A 15,829-nucleotide genomic window follows, 5' to 3' on the forward strand; every position below is an offset into this window, starting at 1 on the left:
TTAAAATTAATATAATAATTTTATAAAATATTTATAAAAATTAATATACAATAAAGTATAATTTATTTGTTTATATATTAATTTAATAAAAATTAATAAATACTTAAGTTTACATGATGTAAAAAATTTAAGAAAATTTTACATATGTTAATCGGAGGTGGAAATCTGGTTAACATTCTTCTAAAAGATAATTTTTAAGTTTAAAGTAATAAATACTAATATAATAATATTTTAAAAATTATATATAATAATGTAACATAAAATGTATTTTGTTTTGTTTAAATTTTAATTTAATAAATATTTAAAGAAAATATAAAAAATATTTGAATTAATATAAATTAAAAATTTTATAAAATTTTATAAAATTTAGCATACGTTAATCGGGATATGGAAATACGTTTAATGTTTTTGTTAAATGTTTTCTACTGATATGAAAATCGGATGTCGACAATCGTGAAAAAGAAAAATGACAACAGATATTGAAATAAAACTTATTCTGGATGTCAATATTCATAACAGAAAAAAAAAATGAATTATCAAATGTTGATATTTGAGAATAAAATCAAAATCGAATATTGACATCTATAAATGAAAAAAAAAAAGTAACACTGAAGGTCAATATCCGTAAGGGATAAAAAATTTTAAAAAATAAAGTATTGAATATTAACAAAACAAGATATCAGGTGTCAACATCCAGAGAAGAAAAAAAACTTGGAAGTAAAGTTAAAGAGAATAAATAATGTTGTTATTTTTAACTAAGAGATAAAATGGGAATTTAAAAGATTTTTAGAAATAAAAAAAATGTTTGGAGGTGCAAGGAAACGCCCTAACGAACATTTATTTTAACTTTATTGTCAACCAAAAGCAATCGTGGTCGAATCTACATAACCAAAAGTCTCAAAAATAAATTTTAAAAAATTAATATAACAACAAATACCATTAAGAAAGAACAGTTAGAATGGTAAAAAGGAATTTTGCATAAGTGGTTAGTAAAGTGAAGAACAAGATATGTTAAAGAATTCTGGAAGACATTTCCAAAAAAATACCATTGGCCATATATTAAAGAAAGTCAAACTATATTTTTATAAGGGGCTATTAAAGTGGACAATGAAAGATGATAACAAATTTTGGAAAACATTAGAAAAATATTATTAGTTAAATATATTTAACAAATGACACATACAACAATAAGACCGGCCCAATTCAAGACTTAATTGATCCATGATGCAAGGAAGGCTTAGAAAAGTCACGCATATCACACTCCCAAAATCACTTACGCATGTCGACTTCCGATGAATAATACATCTAGAAGTCAAAATATATAATCGAAGTTGACTTTCAGAAGTCAAAATATATTACCGGACATCGACTTTCGAAAGTCAAAATATATAACCAGAAGTCAAAATATATTACCGAAAATCAACTTTCAAAAATTAAAATATATTACTGGAAGTTGACTTCCGGAAGTCAAAATATATTACCAAAAATCCACTTCCGGAAGTCAAAATATATTATCGGAAGTCGACTTCTGAAAATCAAAATATATTACCGAAAGTTGACTTCCAGAAGTTAAAATATGTTACTAGTTCCGAAAGTCAGTATATATATATTCTTCACTTTTTTTAATTTTTGTAAATATTTTGTTAAAAAGTTCATGTTTTTTAATTTAATTTATTTGAAAATATTACATTTTAATATATTATATAAAAAATAAATTAAACACACACACACACACACACATATATATATATATATATATATATATATATATATATTAATATTTTATTTCTAAAATACATATTAAACAAAATAAAAAATAAAAATATAAACAAGTTTAAAAAAAGTTAAAAAAAAGTATAAAAGAAAAATAAAAAACAAATTAAAAAATAAAATAAAATCTATAACTATATATAAAGGGGATTCCCTCTTTTGTGTCCACATTTCATAATTCCAACTTTACCCTTTATAATTTAATTATTTATTAAATTTTTAAAAATTAACGGTTACTTTTACAAGTTTTTATAAAATTATTTACTTATCTCCTTTTTCTTTTTTTCTCTTACTATTCATCAACAGTTATTTTTCTCTTATTTTCTCCGTACATTTTATTTTATTTTTTATAAATATACTTTTATTTTGTTTATTAAATTAATAACATTACAATATCATCAATTATTAATATAATTCAAAAAATGCGTACACACAGGCGCGATAGCGCCTGTGTTTACACTAGTAATAATAATGTATATATATACAAACGGATTTTTTCAATTTATTTTATTTGAAAATGTAATATTTTAATATTTTAAATAAATAAATATATATATATATATATAAATTATTTATTTATAAAATATATATTAAAAAAATTAATAAAACATAAAATAATAAACTAAAAAATAATTAAAATTTTAAAGAAATTAAACATTAAATAAAATTAAATAAAAAAAATAAAAATTTCATTTTTCGTTTTTTTATTTAAAGTTTAATAATGTTTTAGTTTTATTTATTTTTATTTTTATATTTATTTTTCAGTACATTAAATAAAAATAAAATTATACATACAAATATTAATATTTTATTTTAATTTTCAAATATATATTAAGAAATATGAAAACATAAAAAATAAATAAAATAATAAACTAAATAAAAACATTTAAAATTTAGAAAACATAAACTTTAAATAAAATTAAAAATAGTTAAAACAGAATTAATATTTTTTAATATAAAGTTTAAGTATTTTTAATTTAATTTATTTCTTAAGTATTTTTAATATATATTTTGACTTCCGGTAATATATTTTGACTTCCAGAAATTGACTTCTGATAATATATGTTGACTTCCGAAAATAATTTTGGAAATATGATCTCTGTGACTTTATTTAAATGATCAAATGATATTTTTGGGATTTAAAAATATTTTGACGATATAGAAGAAATTTTGAAGGTGCAGGAAGAAAGAGCTTATATTTTTACAATTAAAAATCCCATCTTTTTAGTGTTCCCACCCACTTTTACTCATTAAACCAAAAGTCCAATTTTTATCCACTTTATGACACCCCTATTTTTTTCTATGTACACTTTCTAGGACCCCACACAAAAAATCATCTCCTCTTGGTCACTGCCCTGTGGCATTCCTTTCCTGTCTCTCACAACCAATTTTGATTCCCCTAACATAAGAAGATCACCACATCACACCATCAATTATTGAGCCTGGATTTTCAAAGAGGGGTAGGCCAGCCCGACCTACATTTTGTGGGCCAAGTGTTGGGCAAGTTGAAACAGGTCAGGTTGAGCCACATTGCCACTCCTATAAATAACAAAGTGTTACAAGGGAGGTTAAAATATTTCACCTTTCATAGCTCTATAAACAATCTAATATAGAGAGAAATATTGGTAACTTAAATACAAATTATCTTAGAGGAGGTGAATAAATTTGGCCGCTTTGTATGTGAGAAAACATTTAAAATTATAAAAAACTCTAGATCTACAACAAAACCTAGGAACGAATCTTAAATATATAGTAATAATAAGATAGTAAATAATAACGATGATCATTTAAAAAACATGGGCATAATTTAGTTGTATAAATAATAATTAAATAATTGCATGATAATAAATAAAATAAATAAATTATGTAAATAATAGTTAACTTTAACATTAAGAAAAAAGTAAAGCTTTCATAGCTCAATTGGTTAGAGCACCCGTTTAATAAGCGGGAGATCTTGATTTCAAATCTCAATATTCAATGAAAGCATTATCAAGTACTTTTGTAGAAACAACTAAGGATGGAAAAGTAGGACGGCTATTAAATTTTACCAATTTGAATGTAGGACATTGGAACTTTCTTTATCACAAGAGCCAACCTAAGCCACATTTTGCTGGTCACCTAAGTGGTGGGACCAACCGACATTGCTACGCCCTAAGCAACAAAGTGTTTTATAAGAGGTGAAAATATATCACCTTCCATAACTTTTTAAATAATCTAATATTGAAAGATATCTTGGTAACCTTGGCAACTAAGGTGTTTTAAAGGAGGTGAACAAATTTGGCCAACAAAGTGTTTTATGAGAGGTGAAAATATATCACCTTTCATAACTTTTCGAATAATCTAATATTGAAAGACATCTTGGTAACCTCGGTAACTAATACAAGGTGTCTTAAAGGAGGTGAACAAATTTGATCACTTTGCAGATAATGAAAGCATTTTAAATTATAGAAACCTTTGAATCTACAATAAAACCTAGGACACAAATCTTAAATATATAGTAATAATAAGATAATAAATAATAACGGTAATCATTTAAAAAACAAGGATATGATTTAGTGTTATAAATAATAATTAAATAAAGAAATAGTGTAAATAATGGTTAACTTTAGCATTATGAACAAAGTAAAGCTTTCATAGCTCAGTTGGTTAGAGCACCCGTTTAGTAAGCGGGAGGTCTTGAGTTCAAATCTCAATGAAAGCAACATTATTATTTTTTTAAACAAAACTATGTCCATCCAAATTATTATATATGTGAAAAATATCGAAGTTATGTATCTTTCAATGTGCTAATCAATTATCAATTTTTCATTTAGCTTCCAAAAGTTTGTCGTTAATTTTTTTAATGTGTTAAATTTCATGAATTTGTAGGACATTGAAACTTTTATCACAAGAAATTAATAAAACAAAAAATGGGCTGACATGCAGGTCTACGCGCAAGGACTTATGTGGGGCAGGCCAAACTATTGAGCCCAAATTTTCAAAGAGGGGCGAGCCAAACCCAAGCCACATTTTGTGGGCCAAGTGCCTAACGGGCCTAAATGACAGGACCAACCCACATTGCTAACCCCTATAAGCAACAAAGTGTTTGATGAGAGGTGAAAATATATCACCTTTCATGACTTTTCAAATAATATAATATTGAAAGAAATCTTGGTAACTGGAATACAAGGTGTCTTAGAGGAGGTGAACAAATTTGATCACTCTGTAGATATGTTAAGACTTTGGCAACTGTACCAAGTCGTGCAAGTAATAAAAATGGTAAGTCCAAGTATAATTTTCCCACGGGAATTGCGTTTGTTTAGTTAACTATGCGTACTTACTAATTTAGGCAATGAATGTAAACATAGATTGATTCGAAACAAGTGAAAACATAGATATTTCTAAACTTGAAAGTGATAAAATAATCAGGGCAAAAACTCATTGGGGTTGGAATTCATGACCAAAACTCTAAGCAATCATCTCATAATATATATCTCTAATCTACTCAAGCATTGACATCAAAGGTATTCAAGCCCTAATCCCTTAGGGGCAAGTTTTGAACTTTTACGGGAAAAATACTAATCCCTTAGATATTTAAACATAAAAGACGCATTGAAAATGATGTCTAGAATGACCAAGAGCTTTGGTCTATGTCTAGAACCAAACCTCTAGGTTGTTCTATCCATGTCAAGGGTTCCAAAACACTTTCCAATGATTAGATACCACAAAACGCATAGATATTCCGTCATGCACGTAAATAATGTAGATAAAACACAAAAGCAATGAAAGAGATTCTATTGCATAGATGAGACTACAATGAGTTTAGGTACATTACATATATCCCCAATGAAATGGATTTTAGCTACTCCTATACATCTAGAGCATAAATGGAGTTGAAATGGTGGAATTGAGGAAGAGAGATGAATCCTTTGAGCCCCATAAGTGTCTCACCCTCTATCTTGAGTTCCAACCGCGTTCCCCCAACCAAAACTATGTTTTCTTCGAGTCTCGACACTTTTAATGTTTATGCAAAAAGTGATTACATGGGATTAACAAAAAACACATGAATAAAAGACAATCAAGAGGTTCTAATAAGTGTAAATAATAGTTAATTATCACACTTATCAAGGTAACAAAAGCATTTAAAATTATAGAAACCTTTGGATCTATAATAAAACCAAGGACACAAATCTTAAATATATAGTAATAATAAGATAATAAATAATAACGATAATCATTTAAAAAGGACGTAATTTTTACTATAAATAATAATTAAATAATTATACAATAATAAATTAAATAAAGAAATATTTTGTAAATAATAATTAACTTTAACATTATGAATGAAGCAAAGTTTTCATAGCTCAGTTGGTTAGAGCACTCGTTTAGTAAGCGAGAGGTCTTACTTACCTTATAGTTTAGGTGCTTTATCTATTTTTGTTTTTATTGCTTGTTGCTTTGTCTAGTTTAATAATACCGCTTATCCTAGTGAGTTTTATGGGCCTACTAGTAGAGATGGCAAATAAACCCGTGCCCGTGGGTATCACCCGAACCCGTCCCCGTTTTGACGGAGAATCCCCGCTTTGACTGGGTATGGGTATGGGTATGGGTAATACCCGAAATTTTCAACTGGGGATGGGGATGGGGATGTGGATATATATATACCCGCCCAAATACCCGTCCCCGCTTAAATTACTAAACTATTTATAATTTATTAAATAATCTAAAAAATATATATAAATAAATAATATATTTACACATAAAATATAATATAATATAATATAATATAATATAATACAGTATATATACATATAAATAAAATATACTTTTATATATATATATATATATTTACACATATACATGTAATATAATATAATATAATATAATATAATATAATATACATATAATATATATACATAATAATATAATATAATATATATAATATATACGTATAAAACAAATTAATCATTTAACTAGTGAGATTTTTTATAAACAAATTTATAACATTATAAATTTATAAAATTTAAAAGAAATATATATATATATATATATATATATATATATGCATAAAATATCTACGCATATACATATAATATATATACATAATAATATAATATATATTATTATATTTATATTATTATATAATATAATATAATATATACTTAAAATAAATATATATCTATAAATATATATATATATATATATATATATATATATATATATAAACATAAGATATCCACACATATAATATATATACATAGTAATAATAATATAATATATAATATAATATAATATATATAAATAATTATATATATATATATATATATATATAAACATAAGATATCCACACATATAATATATATATACATAGTAATATAATATATAATATAATATAATATATATATATATATATATATATATATATATATATATATATATATATATATATATATATATATATATATATATATATATATATATATATATAACATATTTCTCATTCTCTTTGTTTTTTGTTATACACTTTGTTTACTCTCTCAATTGTCTGGTTTGATTTTCAAGATTTAATTTTGAAGGTAATTTTTCTTCTTCTTATTACATAATTTTTACTCTCTGTACATGGTTATGTTCAAATAGGTGTTCCTTAATTTCATTCTATGAAATAATTTTTAGGTTACACATTTGATTATCTTTATTTATTTATTTATTTTCATGAAAATGTTTGACTCTTATTTTGTAGCTCTTCTTTTTGTTACTTTGGTTATACACTTTTTTACTCTCTTTTAATTGTTTGGCTTGTTCTTTAAGGTTTAAGCAGATCTTCAAGGTACTTTTCCTTTTATCATAATCTTAATTATACATTTTTTTTTCTGTTATGTTATGTTCAAATGGATATTCTCAAATTTGGGTCACACATTTAATTATCTTTACTCCTTTATGATAATTTTATTTATTATTTATTTTTTGTTTCATGATAATGTTTAATTCTCAATTTTAAGTGCTCAATTGCATAAATCCTTAATTTAATTCAAGATCAAAAGATGAAGAATCTATGTTTAAATTTGAATTATTATTAATTTAATTTTGTTATTTGTGCTATTTCGTTTAAGTGGTATAATATAAATTTTTAATAGTATAAAAAATATTTGAAATATTTTTAAACTTGATTATTGGTTTTCCTTTTATATTTTGTTAAAAAAGAAATTAACCTTTTTACTTTGTTTGATTTTTTTTTGTTATGTATGTTAGTTTCTAGAGAAAATGAGCACAGGAGATCAAGATTTGCAGGTACCAAGTCCACCACAGTGTTCACAACAACCAACTTCCTTTCAAAGTTCCAATAATGACAGTCAATCTCCATTGAATCCATCTACGCAAACACCTTCAGAAGTTCATGATGAAATACATTCAACAACACAAGTAGAGCCTGAGAAAGGGAAATTGAAAAGTGTTGTGTGGGAACACTTTGAAAAGATAAAAGTTGATGGAAAATACAAAGCTAAATGTAACTATTGCAAGAAACTGCTTGGTGGAGAAACAAAGAATGGAACAAAGCACTTGCACCATCATACAAACATATGTATTCAAAAGAAGGCTTTAGCAAAAGGAAAAGGGGGACAAAAAACACTTTTTTCTAAGATTTCAAGTGGCAAAAAGGAATTGGCTTGTGGAGCTTATAATGAAGAAAATGCCAAGAGGGAACTTGCAACAATGATTATATTGCATGAATATCCATTGTCAATAGTGGACCATATTGGTTTTATTAGATTCGTGACAACAATTCAACCATTATTTCAACTTCCTTCACGAAATACGATAAAGAAAGAGATACTCGGCATCTATGAACATGAAAAACAAGTTGTTATGAAGTTGATAGATACAAATAAAGGAAGAATAGCAATTACATCGGATATGTGGACTGCAAGCAATCAAAAGAAAGGGTATATGTCTATCACAACTCACTATATTGATGACAATTGGACATTGCAAAATATAATTTTGAGGTACACCTTTTTTAATTTATAAATTTTCCAATAATTTTTTTATGCACCTCTAGAAAGATTATATGTCTTACAAAATATTGCTTAATTTATAGGTTCATTTATGTTCCCGCACCTCACACAGCTGATCGACTTTGCAATGTATTAGTTGATTGTTTGTTCGATTGGAATATTGATACAAAATTGTCTACTATCACTTTAGACAACTGCAGCACAAATGATAGCATGATTGAAAAAATTAAGGATAAGTTGAAGTTGGACACACTCATTAAGAAAGGGTCTTTGCTTCATATGCGTTGTTCAGCACATATCCTTAATTTGATTGTGAAAGAAGGGTTAGCCGTCCTAAAAGAAGGGGTGGAAAAAATTCGAGAAAGTGTAGCATATTGGACAGCAACTCCTAAAAGAATGGAAAAATTTGAGGAAACAGCTAGACAATTGCGAATTTCTTTCACTAAAAAGTTAAGTTTGGATTGCCCAACTAGATGGAATTCTACTTACAAGATGCTTGATATTGCCATATGTTATAAGGATGTGTTTTTTAGGTTAAAGCAACGTGAAGCTCAATACACTTCTTTGCCAACTGATATGCAGTGGGAATTTGCAAAGGATGTTTGTCGAAGGCTAAAATTATTTAATGACATCACAGAAATCATTTCTGGCTCCAAATACCCAACTGCCAACATCTTTTTCCCAAAGATTTGTGAGATCAAGATTGCAATAAATGATTGGGTTAAATCTCCTGAGATAACCATTCAAAATATGGCAATACAAATGTTAAAGAAATTTGAAAGTTACTGGAGTGTTATTCATGATATATTGGCAATTGCTTCAGTTTTAGATCCAAGGTATAAGATGGACATGTTAGAATATTATTTTTATAAATTGTATGGTAATGATTTTGATCTGAAACTTAGTAGGATTCGTCAAATGTGCTATGATTTGGTTTTGGAATATCAATCAAAAAAGAATGAAACTTCTTCTTATAGAGCTACATCATTGGAGTTGGGAAAGGATGTTGATAATGATGCGAATGAATTTTTAGAGTTTATGGCAAAAAAGAAAAAATCTAGAACTACAGTTATGAAAACAGAGTTGGATTATTACTTGGAAGAAGATAATTTGCCGGTTACACAAGAATTTGATATCCTATCATGGTGGAAAACAAATGGGTTAAAGTTTCCAACCCTTCAAGCAATTGCAAGGGATGTTTTAGCTATTCCAATAACAACTGTAGCTTCTGAATCTGCTTTTAGTACTGGTGGTCAGATATTAACTTCTCACCGTAGTCGACTTCATCATATTACTATAGAGGCTTTGATGTGTACAAGAAGTTGGATATGGAACTCAAACCATCTAGGTAAGTTACTCAAATTTATTAATATTTTTTGTTAGTATTTTTTGTGAATTCTCATCTAATATTCTACATTTGGTGTTTGTAGGTGTTAAAAAATTAAAAGGAAAAGATGTTCTCATGAGTGAAAATGAATCTGATGAAGAAGGTACATTATATTCTAGTAATTAAAATTTTCAATTTCAATTATTATATCATATCTAATTTTTCATTTTTTTTCTATGTGTAGGTGGATCGAATGCAAATGAAACCACTGATCATTTGTAAAATTAATAAATATTTTGGTTATTATAAAATTTTAGTAATGTGTAATTTTTTAGCTTTTATATAATTATTTGAATTTTATTTAGTTGTTATTTGATACTTTAATTTGAGATTTATACTATTATAATATTTTTCTTAATATTTGACATCATGAAAATCAAAAAGAGTATGTTATTTTAATATTGAATATTTTGATAGTATCATGATTCCGTTGGTGTGATTTTTAAATTTTTTTTATAAAAAATATTTAATTGATATATGGAACAATAAAAAAATGGGTATGGGTATAGGTATAAGAAAATACCCGTTACCCGGTGGGGATGGGGATGGGTCAAAAGTTGTATACCCGTTGGGTTTGGGGATGGGGATGGGGATGAATTTTTATTATGGGGATGGGGATGGGATCATGATACCCGTACCCGCCCCGCCCCGTTGCCATCCCTACCTACTAGTCCAGAAGCTTCTCAAGCTCAAGCATTTACTTTTCTAGTTAGAGACCAATGTGTTGGGGCTAATGTAGGATCTGCTCAAGGACCTATAGGCTTAGGTAAATATGAAATGCGTTCCCCGACTAGAGAAATTATTTTTGGCGGAGAAACTATGCGTTTTTGGGATTTGCGTGCTCCTTGGTTAGAACCTCTAAGGGGTCCTAATGGTTTAGACTTGAGTAGACTGAAAAAAGATATACAGCCTTGGCAATCTTGCTACACTTGTGTACCTCTCAACAAGGCTTATAGCTTGGGTCAACGCCTAGGCCCAAATCATGCTCAAGGCCCAATACATGACCTACATTCACCTTCAAGCCCAAGCCCATCAAGAGGCCCAATAACAAGGAGCATGCTAAAAAAGGTCCAATTGGGCTTCATTCAAGATGGCCTAAACCCACATGGACTTCTCATACTCTTCACATGGGCCAAAGAAGATGTGAAGATTTGAAGAGGTGTCTCAAAGAGCAATAGAATAGCAATAATATTGGCCCATTGTTTAGGCTTTGCTTTCTAGAATAATAATTCAAACAATGAGTAATTCAATTGATAAAATTGGGCTTGACTAAGCCCAATAGGAGATTTTGCCATGAACTATCAAAAGAGCAAAGGTGGACTAAGTGAAAGTCAACACTTCTTCCTACACCTCATGGATCCAAAGCATCCAAGGGTTAGGAATGCTTCCTCCTTTTCCAAGGCATCATCCAATGGCCAAGATCAAGCCTCCTTCTCCAAGCTTAATCTAAGGGCCAAGATCAAGGCCCACTCCATCCAATGGCTCTCCTTTCTCATGTGTAAATGGCTTCATATAAAAGCCAAAATTTCACTCATTTGTAGACACTCTTGAAATTTTATGCAATAGATGCAACTTGAGTTGAGAGCACTCCTCCCTCTATTGCCTTTGAGAGTCACCACTTTCTAGAGATTTCCTCTCTCTACCTCTAGCCACCTTCCTTAGGCTAGCATAGATTAGAAAATCCTATCACCTCTCTTTCACCTTCCATTGCTTGCAAGTGCCTTCCAATTTGCCTCCATTCCTTCATCCATTTCCGCTGCTCATGGAACTCTTCATGCACCTTTGGAGCTCCACCATAATGGTATCAGAGCCATCAAACCATGGTCTCTCAAGGTTTGGTAAGGTTCTTTCCTAGTCTTGTGTTTCCATCATTTTCTGTCTTGTTTCATCATCATCTTCTTTTTTGTTTTTCTTTCACATCTACCGTTCAATGTCTATTATATTGTGTTTCTCCATTGATTCCATGCAACTATGAGACTACAAGAGTGTTCTACACTCTATTTGTAGATTTCCTTGCTTGCTATGGTTCACATCATTTACTAGCTTTCCTTTACATTTCAGCACCATTTTATTGCTTCCATTGTGTTTCTTGTCATTTTTATTCGGTGATTCTTTTTTCTTTTAAATTTCCACCATTCAAGTTGTGTTCTATGTCTTGTTCATGCTTTCTTTTACATGTTTCTTCAATTTTCCATCGTTTACATTCATTTTCTGCACTTGCTTGAGTGAAACCATGCCAAACTCCACTCCAAAACGCAATGAAGCTTCATGCTATGCGTGTGGTTGTTTGAGTCAGCTTTCCTCACTGTTTTAATGTCATTTCACCGATTGGTTTGTGCCTTAGAGTGTCCTAAGATGTTCATCTTCATCTATGTTTGATTCTAGATCATAATCAAGCTCCAAATCGAATTGATTTGTCTATTGAACATCTTCCCCTTTCACTCTGCTTTTGCTTCTGTTTTCAACTTTTTTCCACTGCACACCTTCTGTTTGAGAAGTGTCACGAGTGACTCAGTGCACCAAATTTTAGCTGATTGTTGCTTCGAAAAGCTAAGTCATAGACGAAAATTATCCAACAAGAATCATTCAATTATGTTAAGAATTGAATTCTATACAAATTTTTGAAGTAGAGGCAACTTTCTGCGTTTTTCAGTGCCAGTTTGCTGCTGTTTTCACTTGTGTCCTGACGCACACTTTTCTTGTGTGATTTAACTGTAACGATTCATAGCACCGAATCCCTTTCTGATTTTTGAATAATTTTCTTAACATCTGGACGAAAAAGTAGCAAAAAGAATCATTCAAATATGTCTAGTACAAAAAATATGAAAAATCTTCAAAGTTAAGGCATCTGTCAGCGTTTTCTGGTGCTGTGTTTTCGGGAAAATCACTGTTTAGTGCGTTTTTGGTGTGTTTTGCTTCAGAATTTCAGTGCTCTTGGTCTATACATTTGCTTGTTTATGTGTGTATTCCATATTGTCATCAATTGCTTTCATTTGGAGTGGATTACTTCCCTCACATTGGCATACATGCAATGAATACCATAAACATTTTATGAGCACTGCAGTTTCTGTTTTTGGTTTTTACTCTATTCTAGTTCCATTCTAGGATTCCTTTTGTTGTGCTTTCCTTTATTTCAAGCCTTAATTTCTTGCTTGTCCTTGTTTTTGGCTATTCAATTCAGTCTTGTCAAATCATTTCAATGTGGTTTAGCTTTCTTAATTAGCTTTTCTTGTGTTATACATTTCAATTGGCAAGTAATGTTGGCTTCAATGCTCTTAATTGTGAATTAAGTGATTTTGTTTTCCAAATTGGTTGCTAGTCTAAGGTAGCATTTTAGGTGGTGGTTGAGAAGTAAAACTCTAGAGAGTGTGCTTGAATTCTTCCTCTCACCTTCACCATATTTTGGAAAGTTTTGAGCCATCAATTTCTTGCTTGAGTGAGAGCTAACCAATGTCTTTGGCATAGTTCGTTTGTTGTTTTTGTTCATTATTTTGGCCATGTTTTGTTGTTGTTTGGTGTTGCATTTTTCATCCACAAGGGGTCCAAATATTCCTCCAATTGGTGTATACTTCAAAGCCATCAACTAAGGCTTCATTTGGCACCAAAGTGCTATTGGTAGTGCATCACTTTGCTGTCCAAAATTGTGGTGTGATCAAGTTGGCCTCGGGAGTAGCTTCCAACACCAATTTCTAGCATTTTTTGTTGGCCATTGTGGCTTGTAATTGTTGCATCTTTTATTTTACTAGTTTTTCTACAATTTGGTCACTTCTTTTGGTCAATTTGGAGCATCCTTTGTGCCTTATTTTCTAATCAAATTTCTCTAAAAGTTTGGTGCTCTTGGGTTGCTCCTCTTTGCCTAAATTTTGTGTACCAATTTTAACTCTCTTTGAACTTGTATTTTGGCCTACTTAGGTGTCTTGGGGAACCACAAGGTGTTCAATCCCATCTCCTAAGTAGAACCTTTATCATCCATTAGTAATTCGCCTTTAGTTGTAAGTGTGTTGAAAGTTCTAAGTGCTTTCTCACCTTACCTTAGGCCGCATAGTTTAGATTCATGTTTTCACGTTGCATAGTGGCTTGATTTGTGAGACCAAAGTCTCTAAAATTTTGCCAATTAGGGGTCCGTTTTTAGTGTTAAATTTATTTGAGTCTTTTTTGCTTGTTTTGTGCTTAGTGACTCAAGTGATTCTATTTACTTAGCACTTAGATAATTGTGTGATCTTTGACACCTTTTACAAGTGTATCTTGGCAAGGATTGACCTTGGTATTTAAGAAGTCTTAAAGACTCACCTCGCCTAACCTGGAGGTCCACTTGTGATTGATTTTCTCTACCACACTTTGTTCAAGTTTCATAAGTTCATTCAATCACCATAAGTACATATTCTACATATAGTCCTAGGTTGCATAAGCATGGTAGTCATGAGTTGCATCATACATTTCATAGTGATATTCCATTCTTTGGGGAGGATATAGGACCAATATCATTTAGAGATTAGATGTGGGATATCGAGAAATTGGTGCAACCATTGTTTAGTAAATATAGTCAATTTGACATTCTTAGACATGTTACTTCTAGGTTTATAGGACGTGCATCCGAGTGGTGGCAAGAGAGGCAATATAGAGTGAAAAAGGGGAGAAAATCATGCATTAACACATTTTCTGAATTAAAAGCATGCATGTGGAAACATTTCATTCCCCCTTCATTTAGGATCACTAAAGAGCAACAAGCTAGGATAGAAAACTTCATTGACATAGGGGATGCTTTCATCCAAAATCTTGCTAAGTTTTCTAGACTAGAAAAAGATTTTAAGCACAATTTGGACTTGCTCTTGAGTGAACAAAGAAAGAGAGCAAAACATGAGAAAGAGCAAGCAAAACTTAAAAAGCTTCGAGAGTATGAAAAGAAGAGAGAAAAAGAAGAGCTTGAGAAGCTTTGTGCTAAAAGAGAACAAAAAGACAAAGAGATAAAAGATAAAAAGAAAAGAGATGAAGAAGAAAATGCAAAAGATGAAAGTCTTAGAAAAGCCAAAGAAGAGAATGAGAGAAAAGAATTCGAAGAAAGAGAGAAAATAAGACAAGAGAGTGAGCTTGAAATATAATTACAAGTGGTAGAGTTAAAGAGACCTTCAAAAGCAAAAAAGGAACTCATTGTTAGGGATTTGGTGTACCATCCTTCACCAATTCCTTCCATGAGGATCAAATTTCCAACGGGAGTTCTCTCATCTTTAAACTCTTCACACTTTGTCATTAAATCTTTTGTTTTGTTTCCCTCTCAAACATTTTGTTCTCCATCTCATTCACTTATTTCATACTCCTCATCATATTGTACCAAAATACACTTTGACTTTAAAACTCTTTTCAAAAATCATCTAAGTCAAAGTGTAAGACATTTTTTTTGTGAAGTGGGCCTATTATCAACCTTTTTCCATTTTATAAGCCCATTTTCACAAATTCCACATTCCTGTATGCTGCATGGTCTCCATGATTTTAATGCCATTTTATTTGATGACTATTGCAGATATGTGTTTGATTCTGGTGGAACCTCAAATTTGGTTGTTGTGAGCCTTAAACAACCCTCTTGATCTGAGGTCAGATCCTCTTCAAGTGGGAGGGGATGATGTGATCCCAACAAGGCTTATAGCTTGGGTCAACGCCTAGGCCCAAATCATGCTCAAGGCCC

General features: G+C 29.8%; 1 non-coding gene across 1 annotated transcript; it reads left to right on the forward strand.

Moving 5' to 3' along the window:
* The first annotated feature begins 4,397 nt into the window (after positions 1 to 4,397).
* On the forward strand, positions 4,398 to 4,471 carry TRNAT-AGU. The gene has a single exon. It is a non-coding gene; the product is annotated as a tRNA-Thr (tRNA).
* The last annotated feature ends 11,358 nt before the right edge of the window (positions 4,472 to 15,829 follow it).

The sequence above is a fragment of the Vigna unguiculata genome, chromosome 3, assembly GCF_004118075.2.
Source record: "Vigna unguiculata cultivar IT97K-499-35 chromosome 3, ASM411807v1, whole genome shotgun sequence".
NCBI lineage: Eukaryota > Viridiplantae > Streptophyta > Magnoliopsida > Fabales > Fabaceae > Vigna > Vigna unguiculata.